The following is a 13,002-nucleotide window of genomic DNA, read 5'->3' on the forward strand; positions in this document are numbered from 1 at the left end:
ATTCTTGTATATAGGAGCAGTATTATAGTAGTTATATTCTTGTATATAGGAGCAGTATTATGGAAGTTATATTCTTGTATATAGGAGCAGTATTATAGTAGTTATATTCATTTACATTGGAAAAAGTATTACAGTAATTATATTCTTGTACCTAGGAGGCAGTATTATAGTAGTTATAGTCAGGGCCGGACTGGGACTGAAAATAGGCCTTGGCATTTTAGAGAAAGCAGTCCATTTCAGTCATGGATGTGGCTTTGTGATGGCGGAACCACAAAAAGGGAGGAATTTAATGTTAATTATATTTAGGTATAATATAGTGCATAGTGAGAAACTATATATAGATAGATAGCTAGATGGATAGATAGATAGATAGATAGATAGATAGATAGAAATAAATAAACACATGTACCTCCAAATACATCATAGTAACCAAAAAACATGAGTAATATTATCACCATACATATTACTATCATACTGTTACTGACCAAATCCTGTATACCAGTATATAAATAGAAAATATTTCATACACTGACCATATTCCATACACTGACCATATGGTGGTATATATAAATACATCAGGTGTCATCTTCTCTAATTGGAGTCATTCACTTTCCTTTTTCTTTCCATCCAGCTCAAACCGCCATGACAATTTCCAGCCACAACTCGTCTCCACAGAACCTGCCAAACAAACATTTTAGGCTCTGCACTTTTCCTGCACCTTTAGCACTCCATACAGTAATTACCCACTTATTGTCCCACACAGTATAGTAAGTAGATAACAGGGTTGGGGAAGAGTAGGTATGTCGCTCCAGTAGGTAGACAGGTCCCTTTACATGGCTTCCTCCATTACACAGGTGCCCCTTGTAGATAGCTACTTCCTGTATATAGTTGCAGCCCCCCATATATAGTAGCAGCAGCCCCCTTTAGGTAGTAGCATCAGCTCCCTTTATGAAGTATTAGCAGCAGCCTCCTTTAGGTAGCAGTTGTAGTAGTGGCCCCCTTTAGGTAGTAATAGCAACAGCCTCCTTTAGGTGGTAGTAGCAGTAGCAGCCACTTTAGGCAGTTATGGTAGCTGTCCCCTTTAGGCAGTAATAGCAGAAGCCCACGTTAGGTGGTAGTAGCAGTAGCAGCCCCCTTTAGGTAGTAATTGTAGCAGCAGCAGCATCCCCTTCTAGTTAGTAATAGTAGTAGCCCTCTTTAGTTAGTAATAGTTGCAGTCCCCTTTAAGTAGTCATAGTAGCATCAGCCCTCCATAGGTAGTAATAGTAGCAGCTCTCTTTAGGCAGAAATAGTAGAAGCAGCAGACCCCCATAGGTAGTAATAATAGCTTCCCCCTTTATGTAGTTATAGTAGCAGCTCTCTTTAGGCAGAAATAGTAGAAGCAGCAGACCCCCATAGGTAGTAATAATAGCTTCCCCCTTTATGTAGTAATAGTAGCAGCAGAAGCGCCCATAACCCTCTTTAGGTAGATACTAAGATACTCACTTGGCTCCCGCATAGTCCACAGCGTGGCCTCTGATTTCTTCTCTTCCTCCCCTCTTTGTTCTTTGGTGACGTCACTCATGCACCGGAGCACAGAGGGAGGATGCTCGGCCTTTGGTGGCTGTCTGCATATTGCGGGCAGCCACAACAGTGATTGACAGGGCGAATGGCTCTTTGCTCTTTTAAAACACCCGCGCGCCGCATTTAACTTTAAGCGTGTCATTAAAATGGACTTAAAATGCACATAGTTTAAGGCCTCCTAGACTGGACGACCCAGAGGGCGGACGGCCTACAGGAAAAATTCCCGGTAGGCCAGTCCGGCCCTGGTTATATTCTTTATATAGGGGGCAGTATTATAGTAGTTATATTCATGTACATAGGGAGCAATATTATGATAATTATTTTCTTTTCCTTCAGAACATAATTATTCTACCTCCTTTGGAAAAGTACAGAATTATTGCTGCCCCTTTGGACATAAATACAGATCTAAAGAGGCAGGGATACCTGACTGTATGTAGTATAAAGAGTTATATCTCCAGATATTCCAGGGTGTTGTATAAGATTATGTCCACACAGCAAAAACTAATTTCTATTTAACATAAAAATAAAGAAAACGAAACATCAAGTAGATAAAAAGGCCCAAATGCTACGCTTTCTTTATGCAATTCCGTGATAACTCTTTGAAGAGGCGAGCACTGCGGGAATTGTTATCCGTTCGCACAAAATCTGTCAATAGCAAGATCCAAATGTCTGTTCATTTTTACAGCCTGGAATTTTTTTTTTCTTTTTAGTTTCTTCGTCTCTTTTATCATGGATCAACAAATTGTTGACCTTTTAAAAATAACAAAGTCAGACATCAAACTGATGGGAGATGTGCGCTAGAACAGTACAGGCTGTTTTCCGCTTTAGACAACAACAAAAAAATAAATACATTTGCACAACAATTAAATCCGCGTCTGGAGCTCAGTGCCGAAGCGAGGAGTTTACCGAGAAATTAGTTTGAAGATTTAAAGAGGGTTTTCTAGGAGTCAAATGCTGGTGGAAGATCCTAGGGATAGGACATCAAGGTTTGATCGTACTCCCAGAAGGAGCCTTTTCATTGTTTAAGTCGGTGTTTCCCAAACAGGGTGCCTTTAGCTGTTGCAAAACTACAACTCCCAACATGCTGGGAATTGTAGTTTTGCAACAGTCCAGGCATGCTGGGAGTTGTAGTTTTGCAACAGTCCAGGCATGCTGGGAGTTGTAGTTTTGCAACAGTCCAGGCATGCTGGGAGTTGTAGTTTTGCAACAGTCCAGGCATGCTGGGAGTTGTAGTTTTGCAACAGTCCAGGCATGCTGGGAGTTGTAGTTTTGCAACAGTCCAGGCATGCTGGGAGTTGTAGTTTTGCAACAGTCCAGGCATGCTGGGAGTTGTAGTTTTGCAACAGTCGGGGCACACTGGTTTGGGAAACACTGGTTTAAGGGGACACGTCCATCGTGTTCATCCATACATACCATGTGTCCCTCTTCTCAGCATGTCCCCTATCCAGGGGTCAAGTCCTGCAGAAACAAGTGGGAACTGAGTTCCTGCACTTTTTTCACAGCAGGAGCACCGTTCCCATTATAAAGAGTCCTGCAGGACCAGCCCTTTAGTGGAAATCATGGGTGAGTTCCCACACTTTTTTTCCACGACTTGACCCCTGCCTCACACAGTGTCCCCTTCTCCTTAGTATGTCCCCCATCCCTCCACACAGGGCCCTCCATCAACATGTCCCTCACCCTCCATATAGTGAGCCACCTCCTCAACATTTCCCCATCCCTCTACATACCTCCCCCTCAGCATTTCCCCCCTCCTCAGCATGTGGACATGAGGATGTCGGACACTGTGTGGAGGGATGGGGGACATACTGATGAGTGGGAAAGCGGGCTGTGTGAAGGGATGGAGGACATGCTGAGGAGGGGGAACTGTGTGGAGGGATGGGGGACATGCTGAGGAGGGGGGAACTGTGTGGAGGGATGGGGGACATGCTGAGGAGGGGGAACTGTGTGGAGGGATGGAGGACATGCTGAGGAGGGGGGAACTGTGTGTAGGGATGTGGGACATGCTGATGGGGGACACTGTGTGGAAGTATAGGAGACATGCTGATGGGGGACACTGTGTGGAGGGATGGGAGACATATTGATGTGGGGCACTGTGTGGAGGGAGGGGGGACATATTGTTGTGGGGTACTGTGTGGAGGGATGGGGACATATTGATGTGGGGCACTGTGTGGAGGGATGGGGGACATATTGATGTGGGGTACTGTGTGGAGGGATGGGGGACATATTAATGTGGGGTACTATGTGGAGAGATGGGGGACATATTGTTGTGGGGTACTGTGTGGAGGGATGGGGACATATTGATGTGGGGTACTGTGTGGAGGGATGGGGGACATATTCATGTGGGGTACTATGTGGAGAGATGGGGGACATATTGTTGTGGGGTACTGTGTGGAGGGATGGGGACATATTGATGTGGGGTACTGTGTGGAGGGATGGGGGACATATTGATGTGGGGTACTGTGTGGAGGAATGGGGGACATATTGATGTGGGGCACTGTGTGGAGGGATGGGGGACATGCTGATGGGGGCACTGTGTGGAGAAATAGGGGACATGCTGATGGGGGGCACTGTATGGAGGCATAGGGGACATATTGATGTGGGGCACTGTGTGAAGGGATGGGGGACATGTTTGTGGTGGCGTTGGGGGATAAAGCCTTGTGGGGTGTAGGGTAGTTAGGGTGTTGCTGTTCAGACTGCATTGAACACACCTTCCCTCTACAAAACCTTTTGCCCTCCCCCCGCTCAGTAAATAACAACAGACACCGTGTTTCTCTTTTAGTGGGCTGAAGTGGTGGTCACAGCTCCAATTTATTAAGTAATAAACAGCACTATAGCGTGCAACTCTAAATCAACACTGCATAGCAGTAACCATATAACAAAAAACGGTGATATTGACCTGTTCCACAGCCGTAGAGGAATGCCAACCGTCGGATCCCCGACGGGCATGACTGCCCACGGCATCTTCCATCTTCTAAGGTCATACCATTCCATGCCACTAGGAGCCCGTGTATCCCTACACGGAGCTCCGACCGCCACTTAACAGGAACAGGGCCTGCTCCAGACCATCCTGCAGGCCCGATAGAAAAATGTCTAGCCCAATATCATTGAGGTGGACCCCGTCTGCGATCATGAATCGTCTGTTGTCACCCTCCAGCTCGCGGTGACGGACCACCACCCCGCCCTTGGACCGAACAAAACGAGCTATCCTAGCATTGACCAGGCGGCGAGACCGCTCAATGGCCTCAGCATCCCTGGCCCCCTGCCACTTGACCCGAGGAACAATTTCCGACCATACCAAAACCAGCTCCGTAAAGAAGCCAGATAACCTCTCCACATCAACTTTCATGACGGTGATAAGCTCTGGAAAGCGGGTAAAACAAAGGTCGTTCCCACCGGCATGAACAACCAAAATCACTGGAGAGCGAACCATACCGGCAATAACCACTGCTTCCGAAAGAATTTGGTGCCACCGCATGCCCGAAATCCCACGCCAGTGGGCATCAATGTTCGGAACACCCAACGATCTTCCGCCAGGACGGCAACTCGCCCTATGGGCTGCCCGGTGGATATATGAATGCCCCAAAAAGAACACGGAAGCCACCGGAGACTCTGAAACAGAAAAACAAGTTAAAGAAGCAGTTCCGGACGAACGTATCCCGCATAACATGCCGAGCGCCATCTCCCAATTCGCTGAATGTCCGCTACAGCCAGCCCGGCACGCGACGCCTCCGTAGCCGCACCAATCCGAAAGGAATGTGTGCCAAATTCAGCCACCGGGGCACCAACAGCCCCAAGGCACCGCTTAAAAACCGCCTGGAACTGATAGCGCATCAGAGGGGAGCCGTCAGCATGCGCAAAAAAATGCTCACCACCCGCGCGAACCGCCAAATAACCCAAAAAGGCCCGAACAGGACACACCTCCCCGTCCACAGACCGCAAACTAACCCACGCCCCTTGGCCCATCTGATCCGTCTTGGACCTGCGTATACGTAACTGCAATACGCCATTCGAGCAAACTACATCCTCAAACAACAAACCACCCACGGCCGACCTAGACGCGGGAACCTTCTCACCGACCCGAAAAGCGCCAAAAAAGCGGCGCAAAAAGCAGCAGAAAAAAGCAACGACTCAAACTGAGAAGGACAACACTCCTCCGTAGCCGACAGCAGAGCCACCAACAAAGTATAGGAAACCGGGCGCCTGCGCTCGCGCCTGACGTGGGTCTTCTGCCAACCCTTCAGCGCCTGCTGAATTAAAAAACGCTTCGTCACATCTTCCCAACCCAAAAGTTTAAAGTAAAAACTCACACCCGCCAGCCTCCGGCGGGCCACCACAGCGGAAACAGCAGCTGCGCGCAAAGATAACAAATAGTCAATGGTTACCGATAAGCGGGACTCCCCACAGACTTCCACCGGGCGTCCAGCAACCATACCCCACCAAGCAGCCTACGCCTTACCATGTCCTGTCCAAGTAGCAGCCGCTACCGATGATTGGATAAGGGGCATCAATCGACCGTCACCAAGTCCCACACCAACCGGGGGCAAGGAGTGCCCTCCTGGGCCGCGTCCGGACACATCTTCCGAAAGGCTTGAAACTGAAAACGGGACAAAGCATCAACAATCACATTGTCGATCCCAGGGACGTGGCGGGCCCGGAACCAAATATTCAGCTCCAGACAGCGAAGCACCAGATGACGAAGCAGAGACAACACAGGAAGCGAAGAGGACGTAAGACCGTTAACACAATGAACCACACTCACATTGTCAGACCAGAAAACAACCCGGCGGTTACTAAAAAGAGAGCCCCAAAGTTCCACCGCAACCACAAAGGGAAAAAGTTCCAGCAACGTAAGGTTCCGACATCGCCCGTCTTCACGCCACTCCCGAGGCCACTCCTCGGCACACCACGCACCATCAAAGAAAGCCCCGAAACCCAAAGACCCCGCAGCATCCGTGAACAGTTGAAGGTCACCATTGGGCAATTCAGCCGCCTGCCAACAAGTGCGACCATTATAGCATCTCAAAAATTCCCGCCAAACCAAAACATCAGCTCGCAACTGCCGGGAAATGCGGATCCTGTGGTCCGGATACCGGACCCCTCGCGTGGACAAAGACAGCCTCCGAGAAAAAACCCGCCCCATGGGCATAACTCTGCACGCAAAGACAAGGTGACCCAACAACACCTGCATTTGCCGCAACGTGACCTTCTTAACCTCACAAAAAACTTCCACTAAACCCAACAAAGATTCCAACTTCTCACTCGGCAGGCGAAAAACCATGGCAACCGAATCAATCTCAATGCCCAAGAACGACATCACAGTAGCAGGACCCTCTGTCTTATCCGCCGACAAAAGAACACCAAATTTACGCATAAAGAAACAAAAAGAATCCAACAAAAAACGACATCTGGAGGACCCGGCTGGGGCAACAAACAAAAAATCATCCAAGTAATGAATAATAGAGGAACTGCCTGTTTCCACCCGAACCACCCATTCCAAAAATGAACTGAACAACTCAAAGTAGTGGCACGAGATGGAACAGCCCATAGGTAAACAGACATCAAAATAAAACAACCCGTCAACCCGACACCCCAGCAGGTGGTGACATTCCGGATGAACCGGCAACAACCTGAATGCCGATTCAATGTCGGATTTCGCCATCAAGGCCCCAGCTCCCGCACTCCTAACCAGGGCAACTGCCCTATCAAAAGAAACATAGGACACAGACGCATCCTCCTTGGGAATTCCGTCATTCACCGAGGAACCCTTCGGGTACGATAGGTGATGGATGAGCCGGAACTTCCCTGCCTCCTTCTTGGGCACCACACCCAAAGGGGACACCCGCAGGTTGTGAAAAGGCGGGACGGAAAAGGGGCCCATAAACCTACCCAACGCCACCTCCTTGCCAATCTTGTCCCGGAGCACTTCAGGACGCTCACGAGCCGATTTCAAATTATCCGGAAAAACACCACCAACCGTATTCAAAACAAACGGAATAAAGAAACCACATTCAAAACCATCTGTTAGAACCAAAGCGGCTTCCCTAATGGGGTACTGCTCTAACCACGGGCGCATCGCGGCCACCCTCACTGGGGTCCTTCCCTCCGGCAGCAGACGCCGGGCGGGCGGGCGTTTTTGCAGCCCTAGGACATCGCACTGCGGCATGTCCCCCGCCGCAGGAGGAACACTCATGCTTGTACTTGCACAAGCTGAGAAATCGGCAGTGGCCCTCATTGAAGAGCCAACAAGCCCCGGGCCTTCGCACGGCCACTGACCCCGTAGCCCCGGGCTGACCAGCGGCCCCTGACTGAAAGGACGGCCCCTTTTGGGACATCATTAGGCGCAACCAGACATCAGTCGCCTTGACACCCCAACCAACCTCCGGCTGCAACGCCAGCCGCCGACGAAATTCTTCGTCATAACGCCACCAGGCAGAACCCCCATGAGCCTTGCAGGCATTGTAAACAGAATCCATATAAATAAAAAGTTCCGAACAGCGTTCGGGATGCTTTTCACCCATAGCACACCCCAAGACAGCAAAAGCCTGTAACCAGTTACCCATGGACTTGGCAACCTTAGGCCTGAAGGGGCCTGCCTTCTCAGACTGAGGTCTCCGCTCCTTATCTATGGTATGTTGGTCCACAGAAACCAGGGACCACAAATCCACATATGCATTTCCCCAAATCTTCTCCTTAACCGCTTCGTCCACATGCACCCCCAAAGGGCTAAGCCCACAAAAAATAGCCTCCTTGTGTACGCCCGCTCTAACCGGGGACACACGACGGGCTGGTGTAGCCAGTTTTTCACCTGGCGGCCCTTCCAACTTGGAAAGAACAGCCTTCAAAACAGACAAAACACTCCTCATAGACCCCCTTGAATCCCGGTCACGCGGGGGCTGGCTGACCCGCTGTTCAAACACCTGACCCCCAGCAAGAGACTGTGAAGGGCCGGTGATAGGGGGGGGAGGGGGAGGTGGGGGCGCTACCTGAGGGACAGTCAGAGAAGAGGGGCCCGCAGCATCATCCCCGGGGCCCATGCTATCTTGGGCATCCTCAAATAAAGGGTCCTCCTCCCCCAAATCTACAGGCAGGGGTTGGGACACAGCCAGCCCACCACCATGTGGCAGGCTGACCGCGGATACCCGCGCCGGCGGCGTGTCCGGAACCTCGTCAGCCGACGAGGAGGCACGAGATCCGGCCGAGGGGGCATGATGATTTCCCATTACCCCGGAACTCACACTGCACTGCCTGGGGACCGCCGCCACTACCGAAGATGCGCGCGCGACTACCGGAAGCGCGCGTGCAGGAAGGGGAGGAGCCATCCCCCGCAACCCGGCACCAGCAGCAGCAGGCCTAGGCCCCGATGCAGAGGCCAAAGCCTGCGCCACAGCACGTCCCCGCCGCCCACCGGTATTAACCCGCGGCGGGCTGGGACTCAACCTAGAAGGGGGGCGGGATTGCCTACCCGTCCGGCGGCTCGCTGCAGGCACCGAAACCGCCGCCGATGACAAGGACCGGGCCGAGGAGGGAACCCCAGCGGAGGCCATATCGGGAAGGAGCCGTGAGAGAAGCCCAGGATCAGCCAGCAACCGCTCCCGTATCGCCAACCACACAGCCTCGTCAGCCATAGCGAGCACCTACGTCTCTCGTTGCTGGTGAGGTAAGAGGAGGGGAGGAAGCAGGAGAGTCTCCTATATCCCTTATGGGCGTAACTATACACCCAGTTCCCACCCCGACCTGTGGGAGGGCCCCAACCTTGTTCGGCACATGTTAACCCCCCAGTGTCCATACAGTCAGTGGGACCTATTCCTATTATCGGACAGGTCCCATACAGTATTATAAAGGGCGCTGTTAACCCTTGTCACTCGTGATGCAAGGGTGAGGGTTAAATTCTGTAATCTTGATAGGCCTATTGCCACCCTTCCCAAGAGCAATAGGTGAATGTAGAATAAAGGATTGTCCACAACCACTGTTAACTGAAAACTTGCAGGAACTTTTACTGAAGAATTTCTGTACATGCAGCAATAGTTACAGTCCAGATAACAGAGTCTCTATATATATAGCTGAGCAGCGATTGACAGTTGGTTGGGATCAGATAAGCTCAATTTAGCTTCTCAGAGATTTTGTAGCATAGATCTGCTGGATTTAGGGGTGCGTTTAGGTCCAGTGATCTTGAGGGGAATTGCTTAATATAACCGCTTTGATATAGGCCGAGGCCGCAAGGCTTTGGCCTAGTAAATTGTCTTGTAAGCTGCGGAGGTCCGACCTCTTCCAGAATCAGCAACCCAAGAGAGCGATCAAGATGGCGCAGCTCCCTTATATGGACAGGGGCTGGCCATTTTGGATTGGTCCATAACAACTGTCACTCACTGTTACATTGCATTGTGGGTGAACACGTCATGAGAACCTCCAAAGGTCCTGTAGCAAAACCATAGAGTTCTAAACCTAATCACGTGACCCGCAGGTCCTGCTACGCTGAACAGGTAGGCATTTGAATATATACATATTTATACTTATATTTATGTGAACTTCTATACAAATATGAATTAATTGAGGGGTCACAAGGGGATAACTATAGAAGAGGGACCCCGATGTTCCTAGGGACTCTGACTATGGGGACCTCTACAAAGGTACAGTATGAAATACGGTATCGGGACACCACATGTTGATGTGGGGTACTGTGTGGAGGGATAGGGGACATGCTGAGGAGACGGGGCACTGTGTGGAGGGATAGAGGACATGCTGATGGGGGGCACTGTGTGGAGGGATAGGGGACATGCTGATGGGGGACACTGTGTGGTGGGATAGGGGTCATGCTGAAGGAGGACACTGTGCAGAGGGATAGGGGACATGCTGATGGGGGCACTGTGTGGAAGGATAGGGGACATGCTGAGGAGACGGGGCACTGTGTGGAGGATGAGAGACATGCTGATGGGGGGCACTGTGTGGAGGGATAGGGGACATGCTGATGGGGGACACTGTGCAGAGGGATAGGGGACATGCTGATGGGGGCACTGTGTGGAGGGATAGGGGACATGCTGAGGAGACGGGGCACTGTGTGGAGGGATAGGGGACATGCTGATGGAGGACACTGTGCAGAGGGATAGGGGACATGCTGATGGGGGCACTGTGTGGAGGGATAGGGGACATGCTGATGGGGGCACTGTGTGGAGGGATAGGGGACATGCTGAGGAGAGGAGCACATGATGTGTATGGATGGACATGTGTCTGCTTAAACCAGTGTTTTCCAAACCAGTGTGCCTCCAGCTGTTGCAAAACTATTAGTTAAAGGCTATCAAGGCATGCAGGAAGTTGTAGTTTTGCAACAGCTGGAGGCACACTTGTTGGGGAAACACTGGTAAAAGTAGACACATTGGCCCTCATTTACTAAGAGTGGGGTGTAGGTTTGTGTTTCTTTTTTGTGTTTTCAACTTTTTTTTTACTTGGTATTTACTAATTTGTCACACTTTTCCCAATATTCTTAATCGCAGGGAAAAATTCTGTTCCACAGTAATTTCTGTTGCACGGTAATTTTTGTTGCATGGTTTTCTGTAGAGAGAAAACTATTAATCTAGAGAGTAATAATGGATTGTCCACAACCGGAAAGCTTCTGTAAACAGCGTTAACTTTACTGAAGATTTTCTGTACACTTCCTTAACATAACAGTCTCTCATCAATACAGCTTCCTTTTGGAGATTGACAATGGTTGGGACTTTAGCTTTAAGAGTCTCTAGTATATTGTGCTGTTCCACTGGATTTAGGGGAATTAGTTGTGGTCCAGTAGTCAGGCTAGTATTAGCAGGAATTAGAGTAAGACTCACGATTTTTGGTTCTGCTGAGGCCGTTGGTTTTGAGGCCTAGCGTGTCTTTGAAAGTTGCGTAGCACACCATCTTGTTTGTCCGGCATCCACGAGAGCAGCAACCCAAGAGAGTGATAATTGGATGCAGCTCCCTTTTATGGGTAGGGGCTGGACTAACGCTAATTGGTCCAAATGGATGTCAATCACCTTTACAGAGATTTCTGGGTAACACGTGACCCTGCAGGTCAGAGCAGCGACTGGAGATGAATCCGGTTGGGCCTGCCCTGCTGGCTGTACTGGTTCCCCTGAGGAAACCACTGGAGCATCACTATCTTGCTGACTAGGGGGTGCAGGTGATGCTGGGACAGGCACCGGAGCAGGGTCCGGTGGTGGAGCGGGTCCTGGAAGTGGTACTGCCACTGTGGGATCCGACATCTTAGCAAAGGGGATTGTCCCTTTAAATGAAGCTCGGGAACGTCAGTCCCTTTAAGAGACGTAGCTGTTCTCTGATCTGGAACTTGAATGCGTAGATCTCAAACTTGAGAGCGTTGATCTGGAAATTGAGTGCCCTGACCTGCAACTTGAGTGCGACGATCGGTAAGTTTGAATATCGTGTAACCAGGACTTTAGTTTAGCGATCTGGTGCTTCAGGACTTTACACTGGGCCGGTTCTTTAACCTTTTAAATGTTCAGCCCGACTCTACGTTTCTTTTCCGCACCCGCTAGATCTGTCTGCAAATTTCCTGTGGCGGACTCCGCCAAAATGGCCACCGCGGCTCCGGTGATTTCGGTGGGCGGAGTTTCAGGATCACGTGCGCGGGAAGGACTAGTTGTGCCCTTAACCGCTTGCGCTGCGAATTGCAGCACCACAGTATTTTTCGCTTCACACCTTACTTTTCTTGCGCACTTTCTGCACACCGCACCAGCGGCACCATCCCGTATTTTAGCAGGAGATTCACAATACATTAATAAAGTCTTTCACCTAGGAGGCAGTACACTTTACTTGGTGGCAACAGCTGGAGGCACATACCCGTATCCTGTTAGTAAGATGCCAAAAAGCTATGTGGTAGCTTGGGGAGTGTATGGTATGGGGAGTGTAGCTGCGCTGGTATTAAAGGGTGCTTGTTAACCCTTGCTATTCGTGACGCATGGGTGAGGGCTCCTCAATAAAGCTTTTCCTACCACCGCCCTTCCCAGGAACGATAGGGAGGTAGATGACAATGAGTTTAAGTAGAGAGTAATAATGGATTGTCCACAACCGGAAAGCTTCTGTAAACAGCGTTAACTTTACTGAAGATTTTCTTTACACTTCATTAACATAACAGTCTCTCATCAATACAGCTTCCTTTTGGAGATTGAAAATGGTTGGGACTTTCGCTTTAAGAGTCTCTAGTATATTGGGCTGTTCCACTGGATTTAGGGGAATTAGTTGCGGTCCAGTAGTCAGGCTAGTATTAGCAGGAATTAGAGTAAGACTCACAATTTTTGGTTCTGCTGAGGCCGTAGGTTTTGAGGCCTAGCGTGTCTTTGAAAGTTGCATAGCACACCGTCCTGTTAGTCCGGCATCCACGAGAGCAGCAACCCAAGAGCGATAATTGGACGCAGCTCCCTTATGTGGACAGGGGCTGGACTAATGCTAATT

Source organism: Hyla sarda, chromosome 5, assembly GCF_029499605.1.
Source record: "Hyla sarda isolate aHylSar1 chromosome 5, aHylSar1.hap1, whole genome shotgun sequence".
In the NCBI taxonomy this organism is placed as follows: domain Eukaryota; kingdom Metazoa; phylum Chordata; class Amphibia; order Anura; family Hylidae; genus Hyla; species Hyla sarda.